The sequence below is a fragment of the Canis lupus genome, chromosome 32, assembly GCF_048164855.1.
Source record: "Canis lupus baileyi chromosome 32, mCanLup2.hap1, whole genome shotgun sequence".
Lineage (NCBI taxonomy): Eukaryota > Metazoa > Chordata > Mammalia > Carnivora > Canidae > Canis > Canis lupus.
The window spans coordinates 36,952,368-36,962,939 of record NC_132869.1 but is presented as its reverse complement, the minus strand read 5'-3'; the positions used below and the strand labels follow the sequence as shown (position 1 = coordinate 36,962,939).

Sequence of the window (10,572 nt, the reverse complement as noted above, 5' to 3'; positions counted from 1 at the left end):
GGCCAGGAAGGGGGACACGCAGAGGCATCTTGGATGTTTCTGCTTCTGTTCCTCCCTCATCTCCTGACACTCCATGCCTGCTTGCCTTTCCCCTTAAATACCGTGTTTGTAAACACACCCACATGTGAACCCATCAAGGGAAGTCAGGGCAGGAGCCCTGCATTGCCAGGACCTGGCACCTGCGTGTTCAGGAAAGGCCGCCCTCCTAGAAAGAGAGTGTTTCCCTGCTTCCACTGTGGTTCTCCTCCAGGACAATTTCGCTTTTTTTTAAACAAATATTAGTCCCCATTTTTCGGTCAATGGTAAAATCCTGGTTTCTCTTCTCTTTCCTCCTTCTCTACTGAGTTTCTAACAACTGGTATGCACATATTATGGAGAATAGCAGGTACCAGTCAGAAAATCTCGGTGAAAAATAAGAAAGAAAATAGAAAAGCTTTCATCTTCTCACCATTTAGCACAAAACTCCAATGGTGGGAATACTTTCTAACTCCCCGACAAGGGAATGTTCCATCCCCACCATGAGTCCGTGGAAGTAGACAGATGTCTGTTGACATTACTTTGGTGGAGGGTAGGCCAGTGAGGTGGGTGGGAGGAGGTAGGCCCATCGGAGCATACTTGCTGTCATCAAAATATTAAAATTAAAAAACAAGACAAAGTACGGTGCCCCCTTGTCGTGTCTTTATTTTTTGTTGATGGGATTTAACATAAAATACTGCTGACCTAGCTGAAATTTTCAGAATTGGAAGTCGGCATCAGATCCCCATGCACCATATTTTTGACTTGCAAATGCCTTCCAAGAATAGCTGGAGTGTCCTTATTAAGCCTGGCTTGTGATGCATCCGTACTTTGCGCCGTCTGCTCCGGCACTGTATAATTCATGGACTTGCCTTATGAAGTTCGGGAGGGATCGAAACCGTGACCAGCCCGTGAACTCAAGCTGACACTTCCATTATTTTAAAAGGAACGTAAGGCAGGCTGAAACCTGACCCACCTCTCAGCCCCCTCGGGCAGGGATGCCGAGCAGGCCTAGCCTGAGCCAGGTCCCGAGCCCAGGTGTCCACGGGGACTCCGGGGCCCCGGGATTCAGTGAAGAGACACCTACTCCCAACTTCTGCTGGGTCCTCCCTTGCCATCCCTGCGATGATGGGCAGCACAGAGAACCGGTCTGCGGGCCCAAGGTGTTTAGAGTTGGATTCCGTTCATTTCAGCAAGAAAGGGCAAAGCCCAGTCACGATCATCATCACCATAGTTACCATATGTGAGCTCTCCCAGCCTGCCAGGCCCTGGACTCATCATCTCCTTTAAGCAAAGTAGGATTTATTATCCCATTTTACAGAGGGAGAAACACTTTAGATCTAGAGGCTGGCCCTAAAGCCACACAGAATGACCACAAAAGTCTGGATTCAAACACATGTCTGTTGGGCTCCAAAGCCTATGTTCTTAGTCTATGCTCCCCAAAAAGGGGTGCGTAACCCCCAAGGCTAGACCTGGCAACTGGCCCATGGGAAGAAAATAACATGATCGTTTTTTACATTTTAAAACCTTTTAAGGGACATCTGGGTGGCTCAGCGGTTGAGCATCTGCCTTTGGCTCAGGGTCCTGGGATCGGGTCCCGCGTCGGGCTCCCTGCGTGGAGCCTGCTTCACCCTCTGCCTGTGTCTCTGCCTCTCTCTCTCTCTCTCTCTCTCTGTGTGTCTCATGAATAAATAAATAAAATCTTTAAATTAAAAATTAAAACAATAAAAACTTCTGTACTTGTGTGTTTTCATTATATACGTAGCATAATAATTACATTTGAACGTGCATAATGAATAAACAAATACATACGCATATGTTGGTAACTGATCTCTCTTCCCTTGTTAGTGAGGCCAAAGTTGAAATGTTTAGAGCCACTGCCCTTGGCTCCTCTGTGCACTGACCCCTGCCCAGGGGCTCCAAAAACAAACTCTAGGTAGGCAGCCAGGTCGGCCCTCTCTCCTCAGGACCCTTTCTGAGATCCTCATCTGAGACCCCACTGGCATCACAAAGATACCTGTAAGCTTCACTCCTCCAGCCTGCCCACCCCACTTGGCAAGCTAAGGAACTGATGGATATGAAATCCAAAGACCACTTCTAGTTTGCAGGGTGACCTCTGGCCAGCCAGGGCACCACCCAGGGCCTCAGTTCCTTATCTGTTGGCCTTTATTATTGGGATTTATTATTATCATTTATTATTGCCCCCTTAGGGGTTATGGTCTTGAGTTGGGAACCTGAGGCTCCATTCCCAGGTGGAAACGTGACCCCTTTGTGCACTGTTGCATAAGCCCGATCCACCTACAGGCCAGGGGGACATGCACCTGCTGCTCCCCCTTCAGCCAGCGGTGTCATCTTGCCTGTGATGCTTCTCTTCTCTGGGTCTCGAAAACCTTCATTTGTGCAGGGGATGGGCCTGGTCCTGCCGCAGGTTATGCAAGGGATCTAATGAGCTGAGTGTCGTGAATACCCCTGGACGTCAGAAGAACTTTCTTAAAAAAAAAAAAAAAAAAAAAAAGGAAGACGAAGAAGAACTTTCTAAATGAACCTCCTATTCCTCTGCTCCTGCCATTACTTATCCAGCTTGGCCGGATGATGGGGCCTCCCACTCCCGTGGAGGAGGCTCACTGAGCCCCTCTGGGGCTAGGCACTGGGGTCCCCGCACAGATGAAAAACCCACAGTCCCTGTGGAGAGGTTCCCAAACTAGTAGGGGAGACAGAAAGAAGCAAGCAACAATCTAATGAGGGTAATTCCCTCTGGAGATCATAAAAGAGGCCCACCCGCCTGGGGAATAGATGCCCGCACATAAAAAAGAACATCCGTCATAAAGATCAGGCTCAGAGCCCTGCTTGGGGGAGTAAACATCTAGCTATAGAACCTGCAGTTGAGAAGAATCTCTGACCCCCTCCTCGCCTCTCTCCAGGTGACGATTCAGTGCAAAGAAGAAAACCCACAGCTGCCAGCACTCCTGTCTCAGATGGGCCCCAACTCCCCTCTGAGAGGTCAACTTGGTTTGAACACCCAAGGGAGCCCCTGCTACCTAAGACCAAGGTTGGAGGAACCTGCCAGAAGCCCAGATTGCATAGACAGGCCCTGCCCATCACACCTCCTGACGGCTGATTGAGTGGCTTCGTCTCCCTCCCCCAGCCCCCTCTTCCACCAAACCTGGGGTCTTGGCGGCCACCATACTGAGGATTGAGACATGACTGGCCTCGGCCTACAGCAAGTCTGCATGGCTGTTCCCTTGACAACCACCCACCACCCCACCCTGGCTATGAAGCCAGGAGACCATCTCCCAGGCTCCTCCCCAGCTCCCCAGCTCCCCAGCTCCCCAGCTCCCCAGCTCCGGGCAGGCCAGGGGAAAGCTAGCAAGCACCCTCACTGAGTTCTCCGCCTCCCTCTGGGCAGCTGGAGGCACCAAGGAACCCCACCTGGCTCTCCAGGTTAACAGTCGGGAGGCAGGACAGGGGCACATTGGAGTGCAGCCTTCACAACTGCCACCCACAGCTAGTGACACAAAGGCACACAGACCCCTGTGTGCCCATAGCTAGATCCAGACCCCCGCACACATGGGGAACAGAGGAGGCAGGCTTCCTCCAGGATGGGGGGCGCCCAGTGAACCCTGAGAGCTGATGGCAGCAGTAATTGCTCTGTATTGTGCACCCACTCCGTGCCACGCTGCGTGCTTGACACTTACAGCTCGTTGCCTCCCCCAAACGTCACACGGCGAGCCTGAGACTCAGGGTTATTACCACCACCACGTTACAGATGAAGCTGAGGCCCTGAGTGGAAAATTGAGAACCCCAGGTCACGGTGCTACGAAGTGACAGATGGAACTATTTGAAACCCGCCTGCTTGCTCCAGGGCCCATGCCCCCTCTGCCTTCTCAAAGCCTCGAGTCTTTGCTGACTGCCACCCAGGCCGGGCCAGGGGTCCCCCGCAAGGTCACAAAGGCAAGCCCCCAGGAATCGATTCCAGAATAACAAACTGTGAGGTTGAATGAGTGAGAAAAATGCCCTGAACTTGGGAGTTAGCCCAGGGTTTGGGCCTGAGCCTTCTGAACCTTGGCATCGTCCTCTGCAAAATGAGCCCGGCACAGGGGTGGTCCAGAAGGACCCCATGGACACCTGCACTGGACTCGGCAATGACTCAGCGCCTCATGAATGTTTCCTTCCTGCTTTTCTTTTTCTGTCCCGCCACGTCAGCCCACTAAGACTTTGGAGAGGGAAGCACTCCCCGTGGGCTTCCTGGAGGAGCCGACACGTGGGCCCTCACCAGACCCGTGGCGTCCGATCTCCGTAGAGATGAAAGTGTGATTATTTGCCCACTATGTCGCTGTTCTGAGCGTCAGATTCCTCATCTGCAGAACCGGGATTATCATGGCTATTTTATAAATAATCGTGCACATGAAGGTAGCGGCAGAGTGTCCTGGAAGAGGACTAGGAGCCCAGAGATGGGCATTCCGGGCAGAGCTCTGGCCGCTGCGGCATGACCCTGGGCAGACTCGGTTTCTTCATCTATGAAACTCAAATGTTAAGTCACTGGGTGAGTCACTTAGCCTTCTGGGACCCCTGCCTGCTTGTAGCTCTTCAAGGTTTTCTCTCGTGTCCAGAGCCCCCGGAGGCTTGGTTCTAAGCTAGGGTCCCCCTGTCCCAACAGCTTCCTCACCCAAAACATGCCATCTAAGACCCTGCAGCACTGGGGAAGAGCGTTCGGGTCTAAGGTGGGAAAGGACATGCTCCTAGGCCATCTCCTGTCCCCACATGGCCTTCCGGAGAAACAAAACAAAACAAAGCAAAACAAAAGGACAGAGAGCAAAGATGAAATTTGCCTTGAAAATAAAATCACCAGACACAAACTCTTCCAGCTAGCTGATGGCAGGGCAGCCCTGTCACCTACAGAGGGGGACCTCAGGGCCTTCCTGCCTGTGCGAGGGGCAGGGCTGGCCAGGATGTTGGTGAAGACGAGCCCCAGGCAAGGCAGGGTGCTCTGACCACATGCCAGGTCACACATGGGGGAGAAACGCCTATTTCTGATCAATGGTTAAGAGCTAGTGGCAGGTGACAAAGCCAGGTGAGGAACCACACATGGGCCTTGAGCTCCTAGGCATAAAAATCTTCCTACTCTTGGGTTTCCCACTTCCGGGGTACATTATTCTCAACAAGCCACCCACACCCCACCCTCACTCAGTGGCCTGCTAAACCCCATCCTTCCTAGACAGGGCTCTACAGCCCCCACACCGTCAGTGGGGCTTGGGGACGGGGTGGTCTGCCAAGAGTCAGGGCTTGGGGTGCTCGGCTTCGAGTCCCTGCTGCTGGCTGGAGGGCTCCTCAGAGTAGGGGGTGGGGGGAATGGCAGTAGAACTTCCTAGTCTCTGGAGTGTGGCCTCTAGAGTCCCTCCCTCTCATCCCGTCCAGGCTGTCCTTCATCGGGAGGAGGAGAAAGGTCACTGAAGCAAAGGGGAGGGCTGGGCCAGAGCCCGCTGACAGGGCTGCCCTACCCAGCCTGAACCCCCTCTTTCCCTCCCCCCCCACCCCTATAGACACCACAAACACCTCATGCACGCCCACCCTGAGTGACTTCCTACATGGCGACAGGTGACACACAGCCGTCTCGCACTCCAATGCCACACCTGGACCCGATCTTCTCCTGAAGTGCGGACTCATGGAGGGCAAGAGCACACAGGGCCCCATTTCACAGATGAGGGCCAGGAAGGAGCCTCACCCCGCGGCGCCCCTTTGAGACCGAGCCTTGTGCCTTCTGGGACCGAGAGGGTCCCCTGTGGGCACATGGGCTCCACGCAGTAGACACCTCCAGGGGCACCCGCTGCGCACCCCGCGTGGTGTCAGACTGCAGGGTTGGGGGGGCAGGGGGTGCACACACAGCTGACTGGCTGGGCCTGCTGCTGCAGGGGCTGGGGCAGGCGAGAGAGCAGCCCGGGCTCCCTTGCTCCAGGGGCTGCCCCAGCCACACTCCAGGAAAGCCACCGACCTTCACATTTGGGAGGACACGAGGCTTACTGTTTGCTCACTGTCCCCAACCCGCGTGGTGACATGGAGCCAGGAGCTGATGGGTCGGGGGCGGGTGGCGGGCGGGGGTGGGGGGTGCCTTCTGCTTCTGAATCGTTGCTCCAGAGTTGACAGAGGGAAGGAAGGGGAGGCTGGGACCCAAGACACTTGTCTGATCCCTGCCTCGCTCTGCCCCCGCTAGCACCCTCCCGCCTCCAGCCCCCTCCCTTCTGCTCCATCCTGGGCTCCTGTCATTCAGGGACCGAAGGAAGGGGATGCTTGCAGTGGCGTTCCAGGGCAGCAGGGCAAAGAGGAGGCTCGGGATGGAGTGAGCCCTGCAGGGTCATCCCTCACACGGCAGTCCAAGGGCACTGACAGGAGTGACGGTGAGCGTCCCAGTGCTGAGGCCCAGAGAGGTGCCCCGCCTCGCCCGAGGTCACACAGCAAGAAGGGCCAGCGCTTGGCCCGGAGCCCGGGTCTGCACAATCATCTCAGACTTCATCGCCTCTCCCGAGTGGGTGGCCCCCTGCTGGTTCCACTCCCTGACTGATGTCCAGGCCTCGTGGTGTTCCTGCAGCTTGGAGAGAGAGAGCCTGGGGGGGGGGGGGGGGCAGGGGGGGGCTGGTGCAGGGGAGAAAACAGAAAGTGCCAGCTGATTCATATTTCTAAATGTCATGTTATTCCAAGACGTTCTCACTTTGCCACCACCTTCATCCACCCCCCGCTTGCCATCTTGAAGGAGGGCTGTGGAGCGGCCGGGGAGGCGGGCTGCGGTGCCACCGTGGTCTGGGGGGCTGCGTCGCTGCCCTGCCCCCTGGGCGAGTGGAGGGGTGGGCACTGAGCCGGGAGCCCAGCTTCGAGCTCCGTGGGGCACCGAGCCTGGCCAGCTTCCTTGGCACCCTTCCCTATGCAAAACGGGGAGGGGCTGTGCTCCCCAAGCCCCGCTGCCATCAGACTTGCCGCAGAAGAACACAAAACCAAACAGGCTCTCGGGCTGCACCCCGAGACACTTCAGGGAGCCAGAGGTGAGGCTGGGAACCCGATTCCAATCCTCAGCCCCCGACCCCTGCCCGACGCGGTGGTCGGGGTACAAGCGGTCTACAGAGGGGTGCCGAGAGAGCTCCCAGCAGCACACTTCCATCCGGATTCTCGTTCGTCTCCCGTGCCTAATTACCTCCTCCGGAAGGCCCTCCCTGATTTACCAACCCCATCTGCCACCTCCAGGGCTCATCACTCCTGCCTCCTCACCCACACTCATCTTACTGCTCCCAAAAGGCATTTAGTCATTTGCGCCTGTGCGTGCGTGTCATGCCCTGGCGGGTTCCGCGACGTGAACTTCCCACACGGCACAGAGAAAGGCGCTCAGCCCCGGAGCCAGCTGCTCCCAGGTTCGTGGCCACCGCGGACTCCCCCGAGGTGAAGTGTGCAAGCACGTATCGCAGGGCTTGGTGGGAAGGGGCGGTCAGAGGTGCGACAGGACAGCTGGGGTAAGGCCAGGAGGTTCCCGGGTGCCCATGGGAGACCTGGACCCCTGCCGCCCGAAGTGTGCCTGTCGGCAGAGGACTCGAGCAAGCGCGGGTCCTCCACAAAGAATAGGTGTTGCTCAGAGTCCTCCGGAACCTTCCAGGGGACACCAGGTGCTGTCCTGCAGGAAACGGAATTCCCCACACACGGTTCAACGGGACAGAGGAATGGAGGGGCTGCTGACAGAGGTGGGTGGCATCTGGGGGACCGGAAAGGATCACGAGGCTCTGCGATGACAGGCGATGCTGGCGTCCCACACCTAAGGAGGCAGGGGCACACGGAGGAGAGCTGGAGGAAAGAGGGGCTGCCTCCCAAGAGCGCAGTCACAGAGGGAGGGGGCCATTCCCGGGGCCACAGCATTACGGCGGGGAGAAGCAAAGGAGAAAAAGACCCATCTTTCTCCTCCCACCTTCCCTTCTCATTCTGGTACCTTCCATCGGCCAAGCCCAGGCTGCAGCCAGAAGCCCCAGCAGCCCCGAGAGGTCCCCCTCCTGGGGCACAGAGAAGGGCAGAGAGGGTTTTGCAGGGTGCAGGGTGGGTAGGAAGCAAGCAGAGAGCACCCAGCTACTCAGGCAGCCCGGCAACCTCCCAGCAACTCCACACCCCCGCCTGCCCCTCTCCACTCCGCGGGGTTCGGATGGGGGGGTGCCCGTGCCCCACACAGGCGTCGGAAGCCGGGCTTGCAGCCCCATCTCTGCCACAAGCTCAAAGGACACCGGCAGGAAGTCACCTCCCCGCCCCGGGCCCTGGTCTCCGCATCTGCAAACCCTACAGACTACAGGAGCCATCCCTCTGCAGGCCTGACCTGAGATGTTCCTTGCCCTGCCTCTTCTAGAAGGGAGCCCTGCTCGGGCGGCAGGAAAACGGGCTCGGAGAAGAAGAAGGAAGCCTAGCAAATGGAAAATTAATTCTGGACGGTAAAGAGCAGAGGCTGTTGTTTGTGATGTATAACTTACTCTTTGTGTCAAACTGTGTACTGTGAATATCAGTGGGATGGCAAGAAAACCGAGATCTATTGCTTCGAGTGTAATCTGTTCTCGGCGTTGGAGCAGGGAAGGGAGGGGGAGGGAGGCTACCACTTTAATCACAGGCCCAACTCGAGATGTCAAGCTGCTCTCGGGTGTGTTAGTGAAATGATGTTGTATTACAGGCTTCCCAGACAGCACCCCACACTGCAGCTTTATCTGCCGAGCCGTAAATTAGCACACCTACTTTACGCTCTTCAGGTAAAACCAGTAATTTAGCTGAAAAACACACACGCACGCACACGGAGCTTGCAAGGGGCGGGGGTGGTGCTTAGGAGACGGGGCTGCTCCCCTCTGAGCAGGGAATAGCTAAAAATGTGCAAACTGGGATGAAATGACACGTCAGCGGCGGCTGCACCTCCTGTCATTAGTGCGTGGGATCCTGGTGCAAGGCCCGGAGCCGACCCACCTTCCCTTCTACCTGCCTCAGTGCCTCCCACCACCCCCCACCCCTTTTCGCCATGAACCGTAAATTACATGCTGACACCTTTAATTTGTGCAAAGTATGCCTGGCTGCGCCTGGCATCAGCAGCCGGCTGCTATAATAAGGTCAATCTATATTCATTGTCGCAGCACTTGATGTGCCAGATAATACAGGGAGGCAGTGCCGTGGTGGCTTCTCCGGGCTGGGGGGGCAGGGGGTGGGGGTGCCCGCTGCCGCTCAGCGCGGCCTGGCACCAGTTGGTTCATCACTTATGCATGGCATGAGCGATGTTATGATTTAGCTAATCACCATCAGGTATTCATCCTACCGCAGCCTGTGCCAAGGAGGGGGGCCCCCCCACCCAAGAGCAGCATGGAGAGACCATTCAGTGGGTCTGACCGTCCTTTCTGGGCTGTGCTCCCTGGTGGGGGATCCTAGGATTCAGGATTATAGACCCCCTAGCCCGGTGGAGGAGAGGCTGTTGGGGGCTCCCCGTGGGCAGGGGCACTAACGTAGGGTATCCCCGGCTCCTGGGGTCACACAGCATGAGCCTAGGCACCGGAGTCATAGGGTTCTGGATTCCGATCCCAGCTCTACCTCTTGCAAGCTGTGAGAGCTTCGACAAGTCACCGGACCTCTCTGGGCTGAATGGGGAGAGGATTCCAACCCTGGCAGGGAGTCTATGAGGATACAAATATATGAGTAATAGTTCCTGATGGGTCTGCACAGAGGACGTACTCGGTCCACAGCAGCTCCCCTTACTCATCCAGGTGCTACTGGATGAAGGTCTGCTTTCAAGTGGGGCATTCAGACCCAGAGGTTGGCTAAAGGATGGGGCTGGGCCCAGTGGGTGAGGCCGACCTGAGTCAAACCCCACTTGCGTGGGGATTTTGCTGAAACACTTGCCAGATTCTGAAAGGTTTATGCGGAAGAAGATCCAGTGACCCTGAAGAAGCATTAATCCGTGGCCGGGAAGGGTCACAGGGGCAGAAGCGAGGCAGGTTCTCAGCCTCAGACAGGCTGGAGGCAGCAGACGAAGCGCGGGCTTAAGGACGAGGAGGCGAGGCCAGCCAGCCCCTGCCTGCTAGCCGCCTGAGTGCAAAACAGAGGAAACGGATCCACCCCAGGCCGTCCAGGCAGTGAGCTGGGGTCCCAGCGGGCTTCTGCTCCCATAGTTCTGCCCGCAGGACAAATGACAGTTGGTCCCCCCGGGGGGGCTGCCCTGGGGATGACAGGGCACCGTCTCCTCTCTTCATGGTGCTTCGCTAGGGGTGCACAACATGTGTTCCCCACTGTGCCCACAGCCAGGTGAGCTGTAGGAGGCCCACGATGAATTCAAAGGCCGCTGGCCTTATCCACGCAACGGAGCCAGTAGCACCTGCCCCTTGGGGCTGATGAGGAGACTAAGTGAGCCCACCTGCACACCTGGGCCGGCCAGCTGAGGACCCCTTTTCCCTCCCATCAGCTAGCTTAAGGTCTAAAGAACGGGGTCCCCTAAGTCCAGCTACAGCACAAAGGCTTCTGTGATCTGGAAACATGCTAGCTCATCCTACCCCGCGCCTTTGTCCCTGCAGCTCC

The 10,572-nt window shown here is 56.8% G+C and overlaps 1 long non-coding RNA gene across 2 annotated transcripts; it reads left to right on the top strand.

Moving 5' to 3' along the window:
- Positions 1–6,706: 6,706 nt before the first annotated feature.
- LOC140622820 (uncharacterized) lies at positions 6,707–8,546 on the top strand. Of its 2 annotated transcripts, none has more exons than XR_012022483.1 (3): positions 6,707–7,046; positions 7,297–7,409; positions 7,649–8,546. It is a non-coding gene; the product is annotated as an uncharacterized lncRNA (long non-coding RNA). The 2 variants fall into 2 exon arrangements; XR_012022482.1 differs by having other exon boundaries at positions 7,246–7,409.
- The last annotated feature ends 2,026 nt before the right edge of the window (positions 8,547–10,572 follow it).